Source organism: Phocoena phocoena, chromosome 20 (assembly GCF_963924675.1).
Source record: "Phocoena phocoena chromosome 20, mPhoPho1.1, whole genome shotgun sequence".
Classification (NCBI taxonomy): domain Eukaryota; kingdom Metazoa; phylum Chordata; class Mammalia; order Artiodactyla; family Phocoenidae; genus Phocoena; species Phocoena phocoena.
In genome coordinates this window covers 57,020,245-57,039,364 of record NC_089238.1, presented here as the reverse complement: position 1 = coordinate 57,039,364, position 19,120 = coordinate 57,020,245, and positions in this window count along the sequence as shown.

Genomic DNA, 19,120 nt, shown 5'->3' with positions numbered 1-19,120 from the left:
ACTGCAGGGGCTTAGATGGATTAACATCTGAACGCTGAGGCCGAGGCCGGTCCTGTTACCTGGGCTGCTTTGTTTGCTCATGTGAATTGTATCACACCCACTGCACAGCAAGAAGTTGCTGGAGCTGAACCCAGTGGGACGTGTTTCCATCCCAGGGCAGAGGTGACGGCTCCGGTGAGCTCTGCTCCGTATTCCAGGGCTATTGGACCCCACCATAGTTCTGCGTCTTTTAAATTCATGTGGGTTTCAAGTTTGAACCTCTCTAGAGGCACATGCTGTTAGCTTATTAAACCAGGTAACTGATGATTTTCTCCTAACGAGAGCTTCACGCTGATAAACCTGGTCATTTCGAAAGTGGAGACATCCATCGTCACAGCCCTTTCTTGAATAACATGCTATCGGAGGTGCTGAAATGTGGTCCCTGACCTTACGGGGTCATCTCTAATGTACCCTTTTTTTTTTTTGTGGTCCCACGTATCAAATGAACAGAAACAAGTTTGGGACATTTTGAGGGAGAGATGCTCGTTGGATAAGAAGATTTCATAGAAAGCGCTCAGGCTTAAACGAACATCCATCTCAGTGGGAGCTTTATAAATACACAGGGGCTGAGACCCTGCCAGAGATTCGAATGGATCCACCATTCGTGCATCAGACCTGTGTCAGCTTCTCGCCGGGTGAACTGGAGGCTGAGCTTTAGATCAATGCCACCAAAGAGCCCAGTGTTGAGACCATGAAGGCATCTGGTCAATTCTTGTGAGTGAATGAATAAAGCTGCCTTGGAGACGGGACCAAGTACTGGAACTCCAAGGTCTAGGGTGGGTGGACCAGCCAGCCGGGGAACTGGAGACCATCTCCATGGTCAAGTCACGGGCAGACTCTTCGCAAATCATAAAGCAAATCTCACCTCGTGGCTTCATACTCCACTTGCACTTAGAGAGGGGCAAGAAGGGCCTCCTGGCACGAGGCACAGATTGGGCGAAGGTCTGGGGTGGGATGCACCCTGGCCCGGCCAGAAGGCAGTGAGCAGACCTGTATTTTGCCCAGCACCAAAGGCCACCCCTTTATGGGAGAGGAAGGTTTTGGTCGATGCATTCAGAGAAGTCACTGTCATTTCCTGTGACTTTAGTCCAGGAGTCTTCAACTGCTGCAGGAATATTTTGTTGGCCCTCGATGCTTTAAAAAGGAGGACATCTCATGTGTAAATCCATACAGCCTGATGCTCTTGATAAACCCAGTAGATCTGGCCACAGCAGGCCAGTGTTCCCATCTGGAAACAAGAGCCCGGAGCCCAGCTGTGGCGTCCACTTTGGGCAAGCCCCGCGCTCTCAGTTTGCCAAGTCCCCCCTCTTCTTTATTGCCTGCCCCCATCCGCCTCCCTAGGCCACACTACCTGCCTGGTCCCCGTAGGCCATTGGGTCTGCAGTGCTTCACACAGTTGGGGAAACTTGTCCTCTGTGGTGTGTTCACAACTCATGTGGAGGAAAGTCATCCACAGTTGAAATTCCTTGCAGGGGCACTGGATCAGGTCACCGATGGAGGAAGCCGATAGCCAGTCCCAGGTTAACGAGCCTTGTGCTCTAGAGAGGATACATAAATATACCCCAGAGGGGATCTGAACTTTCCCCCACCTATCTGATCCGGCTCTAATTGTTACCAATTGGTATTCCCTTACGCCTCTGCTTTCTTTGTAATAGAGACGGTCTCAGGTTCTCATTCCGAGTGACCCTTTATTCCAACTGCCCATCCATGGGGTCACTGACTTCCTGGGATGAGAATTTAGGGGGTTTTGGTGTTTGAAACATCCTATTTTCTTTCTTCCCTTACCTAGCTCCGTTTAATTAAAATCACCAGGCATCCCCGTACCCTTGAAAGCTGTTCTTACTGCATCTGTATCACTAAGCATATTCATAATTTTACCCAAATCCTGAGACAGGCTTTTTATTTTATTTGTTTGTGCGTTTGTAAGAAATGAGCCCTTACAGGAGGACGTGTGTGGTGACTGGGTTCTGTCCTCGCTGGCCTTTTAACATGCGTCATGGATAATTGTCCATAGAATTGCGAGCTGGTGATTGGTTTAAATCCCACACCGTGCCCTCTGACCTGTGACACTGTGAGCATGTTGTGGGCCTGAGTGAGTTCACCACACCCCTCACCCCGGACTGCCCTGAAGTCTGAGCTGGATTAAGCAGCTAAGCATGACTTCTTACAGAAAACACGGCCCTGGGTCCAAACAGGTGCCGGACCCTTTGGTGTGTACCTGGCCCTAATCTGCCCAATCAGATAAGTTTGGCCACTTACACAGTGAGCCACAGTGGAGAGTGACAAGGAAGAGACATACCTCCGGGGCCTCCCTGGCGGCGCAGTGGTTAAGAATCCGCCTGCCAATGCAGGGACACGGGTTCGAGCCCTGGTCCGGGACGATCCCACATGCTGCCGGAGCAACTAAGCCCGTGCGCCACACCTACTGAGCCTGAGCTCTAGAGCCCGCGAGCCACAACTACTGAAGCCCGGCCGCGCGCCTAGAGCCCATGCTCCGCAACGAGAAGCCACTGCCATGAGAAGCCCGCGCACTGCAACGAAGAGTAGCCCCTGCTCGCCGCAACCAGAGAAAGCCTGCGCACGGCAGCAAGGACCCGGCACAGCCAAAAATCAATAGATTAATACATTTAAAAGAAAAGTAAAAGAGGGACACCTGCTCCCTTAGGCCTTCCCCCCGCCCCGGTCTCTCAGCCTAGGGACGTGTGCCGTGGCACCAGAAGGAGCAGAAGTGTGGGTGTCAGGGCTGGGGGTGGGCAGTGACAGCAACGAGCACAGGGTCTTTTCAGGTGATGAAATTGCTTGGGTTCTGGACCAAGGTGATGGGCACTCACAGTTGTGAATGTACTTAACGCCACTGAACTGTACACCTTTAAATGGTCAAAAGGCACATCTTGTTATGTGTATTTTACCACAGTAACACAAGCAGCAATGGGAAGGAAACAGAAGCTGTTCAGTGAGAAGAAATTTTTAAAAGGAAAAATGACCATTGATAACCTCAGGGAGAGAACGAGAGTGTGGGTCTGTCACCTTCCTCATGGGGCATAATTATACATGCCTGTCTCACAAGCACACACACACATGGACTCGCCCCCCCCCCCATGCACACACACACCACATCTGTAACCGCAGCCAACCAGCATGCCTGTCACGGCAGTGCGGACATCCCGGTGTGACCTCGGGCCCAGCCATTTCTTCTCCTGAAAACGGAGACCAAGGCTTCCCCCAGGATTCAGTAAAAACACTCGCACACGTCCAGGGGTCCCAACGTCAGGGTCCTAAACTTTGTGCTGCATAAAGGGAAGGTGAGCCGTCATGTTGGAGCCATCCCGGTTTTCCAAAGCCCTTTTAGGGAGCCCAGACAAGATCAAACCCAGGGAACTCTCAGAGCCTCCCTAGCCGCCTTCCCATCATTAATTAGCCGGGTGTGTTGATTTCCCCCGAATGCTGAGGTTTCAGATCGTAACTGTGTCCAGGGCTGGGTCTGACCCAGCCACCCGCAGAGCCGAGCCATGCACAGGATGCCTTTGAATGCCGGGGCAGGAATGCCGCTGGGGAAGACAGGCTTGGGGTTCAGACGGAGGGAACATGGGATTTGCCGCACGCCTGCCGCCTCTGGTCTGGCACGCTGTAACCCAGTGAGATCCAACCAAACCCTGTGTATTGTTTGCGGGGGCCCCATAACGAAGAACCACAGACTGGGTGTCTTAAAACAGCAGACTATTGTCTGGTTGTCGTGGGAGTCTGGAATCAAGGTGTCGGCAGGCCGTGCTCCCTCTGCAACCTGTAGGGGTCCTTCCTTGACCCTCTGTGCCTTTGTCTCCTCATCAGGACCCCAGCCGTGTTCGGTTAGGGTCCGCCCCACTCCATCTTGACCTTATCTCTGATCACATCTGTGATGACGATTGCCAGGGAAGGTCACATTCTGAAGTCCCTGGCATCAGGACTTCAGCATATCTCTTCCGGGGGACACAATTCAGCCCATAACACCCAGCAGTCCCTCCACACCCCAGCCCCTCTGGGAACCTCTTGGTGCCTCCTGAAACGCACAGTGACTGTTCGCTCCCTAGCATCGTGACGCTCCACAGGGACCTCTCCAAAGCCCTGGCTTTCACGGTTTAAAGGAAGCCTAACATTGCGGCCATGGTTTTAATTAAAGGTTGATGGGCCATGTCATGACATCATCAATAAAACCAGCAAAATAAAAAGAAATAACTTAATAAGAGGCGTGGGAGGGCAGCCCAGGATTTGTCACGAAATTGCATTATGTAGCAATAAAACGCCATTGTAGAGAACACTGGCAGGGTTCGGGCTGCCCAGCGTGTCCTTCGTTTGCTAAGAAGTTCCACTCCCTCTCATCGACTTTCTGCGGCGCCTCCAGCCCAGACAGTGCCCCCGAATGTGGAATCTGATTTGCTCCCAAGTTGGGCGAACTGAGCAGGTTAATTCCAAACCACTGGGTCTGAGTCAAGTTCTTTTCTGGAAATCGTGCACTGAAATTACCGGCACCCACACGCAGTGGGGGCCGTGGTGTGATGATATCTCTGTGTGTCACTGTGCCGCCTGCCTGGGCAACCAGCCTGAGACTCCAGAACAGTAGCCAGGGGGGATTCCAGGGCTTAGAATTAGGCTCAGCCTTAAAAATGGGGTTGGGGACGTCCCTGGCTGGATTCAAACGTGGCTGTCATTTCCCTCAAGTTCACGGATAAACAGAAGGTCTGTAATATTTTTCAATTCCACGTCCCTGTCTTCATGGTTTAGAAAATTTGCTTTCTTGGGAACTAGAAAGGTTGGGGGAATTATGTGACCTTCTGCGAGTAGCCATTTAGGAGGAACACTGATTAGCAGGGACAAGTGTTGATACCACGGGGAGGCAGGTGAACGCGGGGCTGCCCTTCCCCGCAGGCTGTGCCCTGTTGTGTGTTTCACCAAAGCACCAGGCCAAGGGGGCTGGAGCCAGCTTGGGTCCGGCTGGCCATGCCATGAACCGCTGGGACAGCTTCTAGCAGAGCGGTGGCTTTTTGCAATTTTCCCACCCAGAGGGGGTGCCCCTACCTAATTCGCACAAAGATGTCTTATAGGCGAGCATCGCTCTGGTCAAAAGAATTTGACCATCAAATACAAAAGGAGGGTGGACACACCACTTTCCAGTTGAACTCATGCACTCGTTCATTCCACAGTGTTTTCCTGAGCATCTGTTAATGCACTGGGAAGTCTGTTATCTGAGGGAAGGAGGGCAGGAAGAAGCAGGGCCCTTCTGGATCTCAGAGGGCACAAAATTTGAACCAATGGGTAGACGTTATATGGAGGCTGATCGCAGATGGAAAACACACACACCAGGATGCCTCTTGGAGAGGTAGTTTAGAATCATCTAGAAAGTGGAAGCTGTGTACATTTCATTCCAGGTGTATCCCCTGGAGAAACCCGGGTCCAGGTACACAAGACAGTCCACGGCAGCGTGATCGTCAGGTGCCCCAGCTGGAAACAACACAAATATGTAAGAACAGTCACACCAGTGGGTGACAGTGGTGCCATCTTATAAGAATGACGGTGAATGGCTGCAGATGAGCTCGTGAACATGGTGGCAAGCAAAGGAAGCAAGTCACCAATACACAGCCACCAAGACGGTGCTTCGTAGAGTTCAAACGCAGCAGGGCTCCCTTACATGTTCACGGCCGGACACGCATGTGCTACGTGCGGAGAAGGGCAGGGACGGCGCTCGTGAAGGCTGGGGCCGTGGACAGCTCTGGAGCGAGGAGCTGCCCCAAGGAATGAGTGGAGAAATGCAGACTGAGCCCTAACCAGCTGGGAGCCTCTAGCAATTGCAGACGCAGGACAGACACGGGGGCCGGTGATGTGGCAGGAACGTCTGAGGCTACCCTCTTGGCTCTGCACACAAGGGAGGGCCTCTGGCCAGCCTGGTCAGGGGCAGGCAGAGCTGTGACTCAGAGCATCCTTCTCCTCTGCTTGGCCTGGAAAGGGAAAATGTGAGGCCATTTTTAGGGAATCTGCTGCTTCCAGACATAGGCTGCATCATCCCCGCCTCCAGAAGGAAGGAGGTGAGGCAGGGGGCATGGCAGGTGGGAGGACCCGATGTCCCATTTGGGGCAAAGGGGCTTGGAGAGGTGGCAGGGCTGTGGCGGACACACCCCTTCTCCAGGGGTAAACCACGCTGCTCCCTTTGGGTCCTGACATCCCAGGTGAACCTGCTCTCTGTACCAACTCATGAGGTCTTGCACTGGATGACCCCTCCTCCCCTGGAAGTCTTTCCTGGTGTGTCAAAGGAGGTGGATTTGCCCCTGTAGGCTGAGCCTGCTGCTCCTCAGATACCCATCTAGTCAGAGTCCCCAGCCAGGCCCCCAACCACGGTGCTCAGGTGCAGGTGGTACACTAAACAGACGGCACCCTGAGCCCTTGGAGCCCCCACTGTCGCTAGCTGTCAGCGTTGTGTTAACCCCAGAATACCTTCTCTCGCTGACCCTTCATCCCACCTAAATCCACTCTTATTCTGGTCGTTGAGGTCTTGAAGCATTCAATTAGAAATAAACAGCCCCACGGTGGAGTCACGGCCACCATCTCTCCAGCATAACTCAAAATAATGGCTGATATTTACCCAAAGTCCACGGCATGCCAGGCCCCCTGCAGTGTGCTTTATGTACCCCAGCTGATTTAATCCTTCAAAACCCCTATGATATCGGCACTGCTGTATCCCCCACGTAAAGGACGAGGAGGGGCTTCCCTGGTGGCGCAGTGGTTGAGAATCTGCCTGCCAATGCAGGGGACATGGGTTCGAGCCCTGGTCTGGGAAGATCCCACATGCCGCAGAGCAACTGGGCCCATGAGCCACAACTACTGAGCCTGCGCGTCTGGAGCTTGTGCTCCGCAAAAAGAGAGGCCACGATAGTGAGAGGCCCGCGCACCACGACGAAGAGCGGCCCCCGCTCGCCACAACTAGAGAAAGCCCTCACACAGAAACGAAGACCCAACACAGCCAAAAATAAATAAATTTATATGTAAAAAAAAAAAGGATGAGGAAACCGAGGCACCAGGCAGTCAGGGAATCTGCTCTTGGACACAGCTGGGATTGGAACCCAGGTCTTCTGGCTCCAGAGTCTGAGTTTGAGCCATTACACTGTCATCCTGGTTTGGTTTAATGGGTCCAGTGTGGTAGCCATGGTAGCTACTAGCCATGTATGGCCATTTAAATGTAAATACATTAAAATCAAACCAATGAAAATTCAGTTCCTTGGTTGCACTAGCTAGTTTAGGCCCAGGGGCCGGGGTGCATTCTCTGAGGTGGTGACATTGCAGTGATGGCTGGATGGTGGAAACGAGCTGCTTTTGTGACTCGCCAGGGAAGAGTGAGTGCATGAGACTGATCAGCATATTCCGAAAACCCCAGCTGGAAAGTTCTAGTGGTGGAGAAACAGGAAGAAGGGCCCCGAGGCCAGGGCAAGGCTGCTCTAGGGTCAGGCCGTGGAGATGGACAGGACCAAACCCCAGAGGGCGTGTGGGCTGCGGTGAGGAATTTCCCATCTACTCCACGTGCAAAGCTTGTCGCATTAATGCCTCCAGTCATGGATTCGTGGGAGACATTGGCAGTGTTAATGCTTTTCCGGGTTCCCAGTCCAAACGGGATCACTTCTCCTTGCTTTAGATGAACACGCAATGAAAAACGCTGCACAAAAGATGCTCCTCGCCCTTCCTGGTGGGCTCTCTCTTGAAGGGAGTGAGCTGCATTTGCCGTTTCCACACCCTACCTGAACTTGGCCTTTTCTCCCAGCTGCTTCTCCTCTGGATGCAGGGAGGTCCATCAGGTCTGGGTCTGAGGAGCTGGACTCAGTTTCCAAAGCAAAGAGAGACACAGAGACGACAGCAGAGATGTCTGTCTCAACACAGGCAGGAGCTGCCCGGAGGTCGGGTGAGGTGCAGATGACTGGGTGGACGTGAGGTGGGCTGACTGCACCCTGTACATCGAGGGCATTTGCTTTCCCACGCAGGGACCCCCTCTGGAAGGACCGTCGAGGGAGTGATGGCTTCACGAGTCTCCTCCAGGGGCGGCTGGGTGGCCAGAGACTGTGGTGGCAGGGGAGTTGTTTTGCACTGAAAACCCTTTTGTACCTTGTAAATTTTGTTCCAGGTTCATGTGTTAGCCATTCAGAACGTGTGCAAATACACAACGATTTCTGTGTGTTAATCTGGTATCCTGCTACCTTGCTAAATTCATTTATCAGTTCTGGTAGTTTTTGTGTGGAGTCTTTAGGGTTTTCTATAAATAGTATCATGTCATCTGCATAAGATGACACGTTCACCTTTTCCCTTCCAATTTGGATACCTTCTATTTCTTTTTCTTGTCCGATTGCTGTAGCAAGGACTTCCAATACTCCGTTGAATAGAAGAGGTGAGAGTGGGCATCCTTGGCTTGTCCCAGATTTTAGCAGGAAAGCCTTCAGCTTTTCATCATTGAGTATTATGTTGGCTGTGAGTCTGTCATAAATAGCTTTTATTATGTTGAGATATGTTCCCTCTATACCCAGTTTGGTAAGAGTTTTTATCATGATTGGATGTTGAATTTTGTCAAATGCTTTTTCTGCATCTGTTGAGATGATCGTGTGTTTTTTGTCTTTTCTTTTGTTTATGTGGCACATCACATTGATTTGCATATGTTGAACCATCCTCGTGAACTTGGAATGAATCCCATTTGGTCAGGGTGTACGAGCTTTTTCATGTGTTTGCTAATATTTTGTTGAGAATTTTTGCATCTATGTTCCTCAAAGATATTGGCCTGTAATTTTCTTTTTTGGTGGTATCTTTGTCTGGTTTTGGTATCGGGGGTAGACAACAAAATGGTTTTAAGTAGAAGCCGATGGCTATCTCTCATGAGGTCCAACTCTATGGGAACATGGCATTTCCCAAGGATTCATTGTTTCATGGTGAGATCGTATAATCGTACAGAACCTTGGGTCTAAAGAAGAATGTTAAAGATCTGGCCCAACTCCCATGTCACAGACAGATAGACAGATCCAGAGAAGTCGGAGGTGCTCCTGAAGCCACACAGCTGGTTTGGGGCGCAAATGGGATTAACATGCAGGCCTTTTGTCACCAGCCTCTGTTCCTGGAAGATGCTCTGATAGGCCAGATGCTCTCCCTGGAACTTTCCATTTCTAAGTTTCTAGAAGCCTGTAATGAAAAAAGAAAACGTAGCCCCTGTAATGGCTTCCACGTTTTCAGAAAGAAAAATGGAGATTTATAATCTGACCAGGGTCTGTGGGCGATTTCTACATGCAAGAATCTGGCGGACAGTGTTCTCTGATGGATGAGGCGGTGATGTTTGGGGCCGTGTGCATGGTTTATGGCAAGACTGGGGGATTGGGAGATTTTTCGGCAAATCCCAAACATAGCCATATATGGAGGATTTTATGCAAAATAGCTGACTAGGATCTAATGCTGTAATTAATGGAATGAATACAAAATGCTTTTGTAATTTGTTATTATTGAGCTTTGCTTGTGTAGCAGTTACCTTGTGTCAAGAACCATTCTGAGCACTTCACAAAAGTTAACCTGTGCGGTATGAGCACTGTGTCGTCGTAATTTCAGGTGTGAATTTTGGAGTCATGTAGACATGGATTTAAATACTCGTTCTGCCATTCTTATTAGTTATGTGACCGAAGTCAAGTTACTTGACCTCTCTGAGCCTCTGCTTCATTCGTCCATAAAATGGGGACGTTACCAACTGTCTCACAGACTTGCAAGAAATGAGGCAAGCTCTTAGTTTGAACCGTATGAAGTACTGACTTTCGACCTGTTTTCATTTACAAAACTGGCACTTTGATATGGTTCAAATACATAAAGAGCTTAGCTGAACGCCAGCACTTGGAAAGCACTGAATAAATAATAGCTTTTTTTTTTTCAACTTCAGCTTGAGAGGAGCTAAAATACAAGAACGCTTTCTGCATGGCTGTACGCATTTTCCTTAAGTGCTTTGATGGACCCTTTTGCCCCAAATTATTCTTCAACAGGACTCACTAAAATAACTGAAAGGCGTTCACTGAGATCCAGCCTTTGAAAGAGAGAAAATTTTGATGGTGATTTTTGAGTTTCCATAAGCTCTCGTTTCCAACGGCTTCAGCTCTGGTTGAATAAGGCTGCTCAGAGCAGGCGGCTCTGAGGTGGGCAGTTTAGGTCACGAATCAGGAGCGAAGAGCCCCCAAGGTGGGCTCCTGGTGATGCAAATTCCTCAGCCCCATGTCGCCCTTGCAAGGTGGGGGGTCCCATCACAGCCCTTTGACAAATGCACAGCTCCTGGGCCAGGGAACCACAGGAGGTGAGATTCACATGGGCTAATTATATCAGAAGATAGATACCCTCCCCAGAGAGAGCCCCTTTCTAGTCCCTTTCCTGCCAAAAACACCATAGCAACCAACATGGAAATGCCATTCTGTCCCTCAGATGTCAGCGCCTTTCTCTGGGACAGAGAGCAGATGTGCGTGCAGATTGCGACCTCCTGCCCGAATGGAGAGGTGGCCCACATGCCCAGGTCACACTGCTCACTTCAAGGGAAAAGTGTCAAAGAGCGTTGACATTTGGGGGCTCAGGAGGAACCCAAAATGATGGCTTCAGGAGCTCAGTGACCACTGGTCAGGAGTGAAATCAGAAGCCTTCCATTCCCGCAGAAAAGAGCCATGGCCCTGCCGTGCCGTGAATTCTCAGCACCATTTTCAACACCAGCTATGTTTTTACATGTGTTTAGAGCAGCATCACGGGTCTAAATCATCATCACTAAATTGTGTAATTATCCACTCAGTGCGTCACCCATGTCGAGGATGGTATGAAGAATGTTTAATGGGTAGAATTCCTAGGGGTTTATATTTGAGAGTCCCGTCTGCCAGCGCAGTCACCCTGGGTGATTGCATTGCTTTCTGACGCAGTAATGGCCAAACACTGGTGTAGTGACCTGGTCAACATACATCACGCCAATCACGGAGAAGCCTGAAGTGTCTGTGCACTCAGCTGCCGCCGCCCACGTCCCCACCAGCCGCTTGCTGACTCCAGTGTTACAGATCCTCAACCACAGGGTGCCCCCACCATGTAGCAATCCTTACCTGCTTTATAAATAAGCATTATAATTGTGAAAGAAAGTTACCAGGAAAACAGATGCTTGATTACGTCATAAAGATAGAGCATAAAACACACATTCAACCACTGATGACACGAAACATTTCATTTTTACCCTGTGGAAATCAGAATACCCTATACAATACTCTCCACGTGTAAATAAGCAGTATAACTTTAGAGAAGGTTGAAAAGGAACCTGGTTCAAAGCTCCTTGAAGATCTGACTTGAAGGCTGTGCTGGGAAAATACAAGATGAGTCTGGAGCATCTTGTAGTGCCAGAAATGAAAGTGTGTGTTTTCGAATAAAAGATGGGCAGTGTCAAGAGGACACAGAAGTCAATAATCCAAAAGATCTTCCAATGGCCAAAATGGAACCGTTTGAAGAACAAAATAAATAATGAGAGTATTGGGTTATTACCCGAACAACAAAATAAATGTCCATGAGCCCATCCTGATATAAATAGATGATTGAATAAATAAATAAATGGAAGAGAAGGGACAAATCCTTCCTGCAAAAGAATTCCACGTAATAAATGTACAAGGAATGAGAGAACTCAGAAATCATCATTAGGAAGAGTTGCTGTGGCAAGATCTACTGATGATGCTGAAGTTAGTAGGTGGGACTTTAAGAGAAGCAGAATAGCTGCAGAGCCTCAAAGTGTCTCCCCTAAAAGATCTGTCGGTTGCTGTTACAAATTCTCGGATACTCTGCCCTCCAAGACGTGCAGCTTGGTGGACTTGCTGGACTTGGTGACTCTCTCCTAACCAAATAGAGTATGGGAGGGGAGAACAGGGAACTTTCAGTGGAGGGAGCTGACAGGCATCGCCCAAAGTGATCAAGTGATCGTCACCCAGGATAAGCCATTCGGACAGCTTGCACCTCCTGATAGGTGGGATGAGAAGGACACATCCATCCTGTGACGTTCTTCCCCCAAATCCATATCCTCAAGTCTAATCATGAGTAGACAAACCCAATATAAGGGACATTCTGCAAAAGATCTGACCAGGACTCTTCAGAGCATATGGTCACAAAAAAGAAGGGAGGTCTGGGAAACCGTCACAGACGGGGAAGCCTCAGGAGATGTGACAGCTAGATGTGACGGGGTCCCCCGGATGGGATCCTGGAGCATGAAGAGGGCCTTCGTGGGAAACAGAGATCCCAGTGAGGTCGTGTCTTAGTACTGTAGCTGTGTTGGTTTCTCCATCTTGATCAAGGTCCACGGGTCAGGTGTGAAGTTACCTTTAGTGGGTAGACTGTATTCAGAAACTCTCTTTACTAATCTTGCAACTCTGAAAACCTAAAATTATTTCCAAATGGAAGGTTTTAAAAATACACGTGGTTCACAAGTTTTCTTCCCCTGCATTGACTATCACCATGCTGTGATAAGATCACTTACTTTTCATAAAAGAGGAGAAAAATGAGCTGGCACCCTCATATGCTGCCCGGGGTCAGGGGGGTGGGTACCACCTGGAACAACCAGTTTGGAAAACAGTTTGGGAAGAGCTGCTGAACCTAATCTGAGCCACCCTAGGACGCAACAATCCCGCTCCTAGGTATGTGCTCAACAAAACTGCGTGTGTATGTGTGTGTGTGTGGGGGGGGGGTGTACCGAAAGACGCGCGCAGAAATGTCCATAGCAAATTCATTCATAATGGCCCCGAACTGAAAGCAGCACAAATGTCCATCAACACGAGGATGGAAAATACGTTGTGACATATTCGCACGCTGGAATAGCGTCCAGCAGAGGGTCTCAGAGTGGGGTGCAGGGACCCTGGGAGTCCCCGAGACTCTTTCAGGGGACCCGAGAGAGCATTTTCATAACATCACCAAGATCCGTTTGCTTTCATACTCCCATCACAAGAGCATCTGGAGGAGAATTCCAGAAGAACTCCTACGTGACGTGACTTCACAGCAGACAGGACGAAGGGGCAGACGTGAGAGCCCAGCTCTCTGTTGAGTGAGATACAGAGAGGTTTGTAAAAAGGCAAGACAAGGGCACTGCACTCACTGCATGTTTTGAAAATGTAGTCATTTGTATTAAAACATGTTATTTATAATAACACGTAGTGTGTTTATTACTTTTCCAAATAAGCTAATAAATATGTTTCTAAATTTCTCCATTTTGTTAAATTTCAGTATACATTCATAGACATAAAGAAAGTGAAAGTGTGCTGAGACCAAAGGCTTTGAGAAGTGCTGCCGTTTCACAGTGAGAAAGTCGGGGCTGCACGCTGCGGGCCGGACGGCAGTCACAGCCCTAATGCTAAGTGAGAGGAACGGTCGCAGCCCGGTCAAAGGCTCAGAAACAGCCAGAACCTCTCCTGCGAGAGCGACCAGAACAGGGGGCTCCTCTGTGGGGGGAACGACCTGGGTGGGGACACAGGACAGCCTTGATGGCTGGCGGGCGTCTGGCTCTCAAGCCGGGTCATGGTTACGCAGGCGCGTCCGCTTTGCAAAGTTTATAGAGCTTAAGCTTTGCGCCCTTTTACCCTATGTCTGTTATCCTTCACTCAAAAATCCCCCCAAAGAGGGACGCTCTTGTCTTAACACTTGAAATAACTGCACTGCTGGACACTCAGCCCCACGGCCAAGCTTTGGGACCAGCTGGACCTGAGTTCACTGACTAACCTAAGTCACTGCCCAGGCCCCTGGGCTGGTGATCGGGGAACCACGGGAGTGAAATCACGCCCCCCACCCCCCTGCCACCCGGCTCCTTCCTCCCCTGCATGAGCAGCTGGCCCGTGAATGTCTCTTGACCATGAGGTCCCTTAACCCACCGCAGGGAAGGAGTTTGCTGCCCCACACCGCCCCCCCCCCCCCCCGCCCACGTCAAGCCCGCCCTTGGCGTCAGTGGCCAGGAATGTTCAGTTACTGCCCCAGAAAACCGTGCCGGCTCCAAGACCCACCTCTAAACTGCATGGGATACGTTGGCCTGGGCCCCCGATGGCCCAGGCCCCTCACTTATCATTGTTACTCATGAGTTCAGGAAACGTGCTGCTGGATCTTTCCTCTCCCGACAAAAATGCCCCAAACCTCCGTGGGCCTCCCTGCCTGCCCCCAGGATGAATTACACCGGCTCGTAAGCACACGACTGTCACTCCCCTGCTGCTCACAGCTGGGGCCATATTTCAAATAGCAATTAATTGACGACAAATAGTAATTAATGGGCCACATTCCTCCTTCAGTGAAGTACACAATTCCGTGCTCCTCGCACTGGGGATGGGCCACACTCTTGTTTTCTTTTAATCTGATTTGAAAGAGGAGCGCTCTCTGGGCGGCAGGGACAGAGCCGGGTCCCCTGTGAGTTCATCGGTGTGGCATGCGCGGCCTCACTGCGCTCAGATATGAAAAGTCAACCGTCAGGGCCCTGCAGGGGCCTTGGGGGCGCGGGTGAGGAGCTTAATGAGCCGTGGTCCCAATTTATTAAAAATCATAAATATTCTCCTTGGAGGCCGGGGGCAGCTTCTGGCTGCTGTGTGTGTGTGTGTACATGTGTGTGTAAGTGTGTGCGTGTACATGTGTGCGCGTATATGTGGGGGGGGGACTGATTTCCTTTCTTTTTGTTTTTTGAATTTTATTTTATTTATCTTTTTATACAGCAGGTTCTTACTAGTTATCCATTTTATACATATTAGTGTATACATGTCAATCCCAACCTCTGTGGGACTGATTTTCAACGAGTGTGACCGAGCAGGCAAACCTCACTTGGAAGCAGGGTTTTGGATGTGGTCCACGTTTAAGTGCATGTCCCAGCACGTCCCTTGAGAAGGCCTCTCATCTTGCTTACGACAAGAGTGTCATAAAGTGACTGTACATCCTCATTATTCACTTGGCCCAATATTTGCTAGGTTCCTACTGGATTCTCAACCGTGTGCTCAACACAGGAACTAAAAATGGGTCAGACACGGCCCTTTTCATCAAGGAGTTCACACTCTCCCTGGGGAGGATGACAGGGACGTTTGACATGTGGGGACATAATGATTACATAATAATAGTAATAACAGCCAGCATACTAGGGTCACAGAAGAGCATTGCAATAACCGTAAACATCTGTGATGTAGTAATGTATGCACTACTTGACAAATACATTCACTAACAAGATGTCAACTGTAATTTCGAACGAGGATAGACAAACTTTCAAGGTATCCACAACAACGGAAACGTGACATGAAAATATCTGATTTCTGCAGGGGAGAAGTTTCCTTGGTGCTGCTGTCGTTTGCTGCCCGCATTCATGTCGGAAGCACCATCTATGATTCAGCGAGAGGTTAGTGCAAATAGCGGTAGAATGTTTTTCCCATCCTAGTTTGTGGACCTCCTGGGTTCCCCGTGGTCCAAGGGTGCAGGTCATGAACCCCTGCTGCAGGAGGTGACAGCTGCAGTGCGGGAGAGGCCTGGGTCCCTGAGTTGCACTTTGGAGGGGAGAGCCGCCCGCTGGCCTAAGGAGTGACGTCCAGCTGGACCCCTGTCTTTGCTTCTGAGTCCCGAGCAGCAAGCGGAATGGGGGGAGAGCAGCTCTTAAAATCCTAACTGAACATAACCAGTTCCCAGATTCAAATTCAACCCTGTAGCTAGTGTTCTGGTGCTTCACTGCATTCCAAGCGGGTCTGTGTGTCACATACTCTGTCTCAAGGGAGGAATAAAGGCATCGTCTTAAGATTTGCCAAGGCATGCAATTACTTGAAAAAGCCCCAAACAGTCCAGGCCAAAGAGCCTTTTTTCTGTGAGCAGTCTGGAAATCTAACTTTAGACGGTGTCGTTGAAATTGCTTTGAATACAATAGGGATGGAAGGAAGGGAGAGCTAAGAATTTTCAGTGGAGCGCCTTTATGTGTTAAGTGCTGTAGGAGATGCTTTTCACGGTCATTATCTCACTGTACACTGTCTCATTTAGCTGGAAGGCTCTGGCACTGCATCACTGCAGAAAAGCATTTCAATGGATTAGGGTGCAAGTAGCACATATCCAGACTAGTTTAAGCATTAATTTCAATTTATGGACCCATATAACTGGAGAATCCAGAGATCAGGCGAGCTTCAGGCTCAGTTTGTTCCAGCAGTTGACAGTGCCACCAGACTTGTGCTTCTCTTTCTCTAGGGCAGCTCCACCTACACAATGACTTCCCTCGAGGTGGTCAGGTGGCTGCCAACCGCACCAGATTCCACGCTTCCTTCTTCACCTACAGGAGAGGAGACGGGGTGTCTTCCCCACCTCACCCAACCCAAGTCCCGAGGTTTGCTCTGATTGGATGGGTTTATGTTGCAGCCCCATTCTTGAATCCATAACGGCGTCAAAGCAGGTTGAAGTATGTGATTTTTCCAAACCACCTGGGGCCTGAACAAATCACACGACTAGGAGGTTCAGGTTCCTCGCAGGAAGGAAGGAAAGAAGGGGTATCACAGATTCTGAGAAGCAGTGAATTACAGCCACTGCAAACAAAACAAAAGAAAACAAAACAAAACCCCAACAACAACTAACAATAACAGCAAACTTCTGATTATCAAACTGCACGGGTCCAGTTCCATGCTGCATAACCGTCGCATTCTGTGTGCGCCTTGCAGGCTTTATCTCATTTCAGTCTCAAAACCCCTCAGCTGTAGACACTTCATCTCCCCATTTTGTAGACGAGCAAACTGGGACCCAAGAGGTGCGGTGCTCATCGGCGTCAGGTCTCCTGGGGAACCAGGTCCAGACGCCTCCCTGGAGGCCCCGCCCACTCTCAGCCTTGGTTTCCCCATCTGTAAAATGAGTTGGGTTAACTTTATCACCCCTAAGGGCCTTCACCGTTCTGATGTTCTAGGCCGCTTGAATCTCACCCTTCTTGGGAGTTGAAGCCTCCGCGCTCACCCTCTGTGTTGCCTTTAGCATCCGTGACCCCTGGGTCTTGGGCTCCCTGCCGATGACGTAAGGAGCTCAGAGGTCGGAGGAGTGGCTCTGTGAGTGGCTGTGTCCAGGGCACACACGGCATATTTCAGGCATGCCTTCTTGGAGGGTGGGGAGATATCAGCACCCCTTCCCAAGGGTGGGGTGGGGAAAAGACTCCCCATCTCAAGAGAAAAGTTCCTAGTCTGTCGGCCTAGACACGGGGAAGGAAGCCCAGGAGCAAAGCTAGCCTCACCTGCAGCCTCTCCACACGTGACAAGGGCTGCATTTTAAATGCGCATTTTCAGAAAAGCATCAGGTGAAATGGTCACCCAAGCAGGGGGCAACCCGGAATAGCCAACTGCAGGCTGCTCTTTCCTCGAGAGCATCTGGGGCTTTCAGCTTTGCTGAGACACTGTGTCCCACAGTAACCAGGTCCATCCAACCAAACTGACGGATGAAACAGAAAAACTCACTCAAAGCCAGGGAACTTTGCTTTCACAGCGTTATAACCACTGAGGACCAGGACAGACATTGGCTTAAGTGGACATTTTCATGCGTCAGTTACAGAAGAACTAGAATACTGATTATGTCAACTCATTCGTCACCAAAGTAGCTTTTTTCATTATTTAAAATTTTTATTGGTTTATAACATTATATAAGTTTCATGTGTGCAGGATTCCATTTGTACTTCTGTCCACACTCAGCAAGCTCACCACCAGAAGTCTAGTTTCCTTCCGTCTCGTACTGTTGACCCCCACCACCCGTTTTGCCCTCCCAGCATTATGCACAGTACCTGAGATACAGAAGCAACCTAAGCGTCCATCGACAGAGGAATGGATAAAGAAGATGTGGTAGATTTGTACAATGGAATATTACTCAGCCGTAAAAACGATGAAATCTTGCCATTTGCAACAACATGGATGGACCAAAATATCTTTTTAAAAATGGATTCTGGGGACTTCCCTGGTGGCACAGTGGTTAAGAATCCGCCTGCCGATGCAGGGGACACGGGTTCGAGCCCTGGTCTGGGAAGATCCCACGTGCCGTGGAGCAGCTAAGCCCGTGCGCCACAACTACTGAGCCTGCACTCTAAAGCCCGGGAGCCACAACTGCTGAGCCCACGTGCCACAACTGCTGAAGCCCACGCGCCTAGAGCTCGTACTCCACAACGTGAGAAGCCACCGCAGTGAGAAGCCTGTGCGCCGCAACGAAGAGTAGCCCCTGCTCGCCGCAACTAGAGAAAGCCCGCGTGCAGCAACGAAGACCCAACGCAGCCAAAAACTAAAACTAAAACTAAAACGGATTCTGGAGTCAAATGCTCACTCACTGACTACCTGGCAGTTTGTCCAGACACGTATGTAACGTGGTTGTCGACCACGAGAGCAGAGTCGGTGGTGTGCTGACTAGTGTTAACAGCCAGTTCTCTGGGCGGAAGCGGTACTTGCTCATGGCCGTGGCGTAACTACTCTGTCTGTGGCTGATTTCAAGCTACCTGTGGGACCTCACTGGGAACACATAGTCATCAGGTCTGGAGAGCCCATGCTGGGCGACTCCAGCACACCACTGCCTGGAAGGAGTGTACCATTCATTTTTCATGCAAACTAGGATGGCTTGGAGGGTACAGAGGGAGCGCAGTTGATGACTACACTGGACAACGGGCATAAACCAGGACACTCCCAGGCAAAGTGGGGCGCACCGGTCCCCATCATTAGCGATCAGAGAGACCTGACATCCTCCCATTTTTCAGATGAGGGAAACGAGACTCGAAAGGCAGGATAACTCGCCCAAGATATGGAATATGTTACCTAATGTCCCAACTGTTGTACCTTCATCAAGAGCACCTCAAATGGCAAAAATGAAGAAAAATAATACCAGCTGGCTGCACTGGGAGAAAAGCCATAGTGTCTGCTGGATGTAACCGGAGACCAAGGGGGTCTACTCAGGGTCTTTGGGGAGAATGTGCACTGGCTACACCTAGTGATCCACGAAATTGCTCTTACCCTGAATACTCGCCCATCACCTGCCCTCTGAAGGTGGGCGCGCATCAAAAGCCACACGTTTAGACACGCGCACACCCTGCCCTGTGATGTGGGGCAGGGGGACAGCG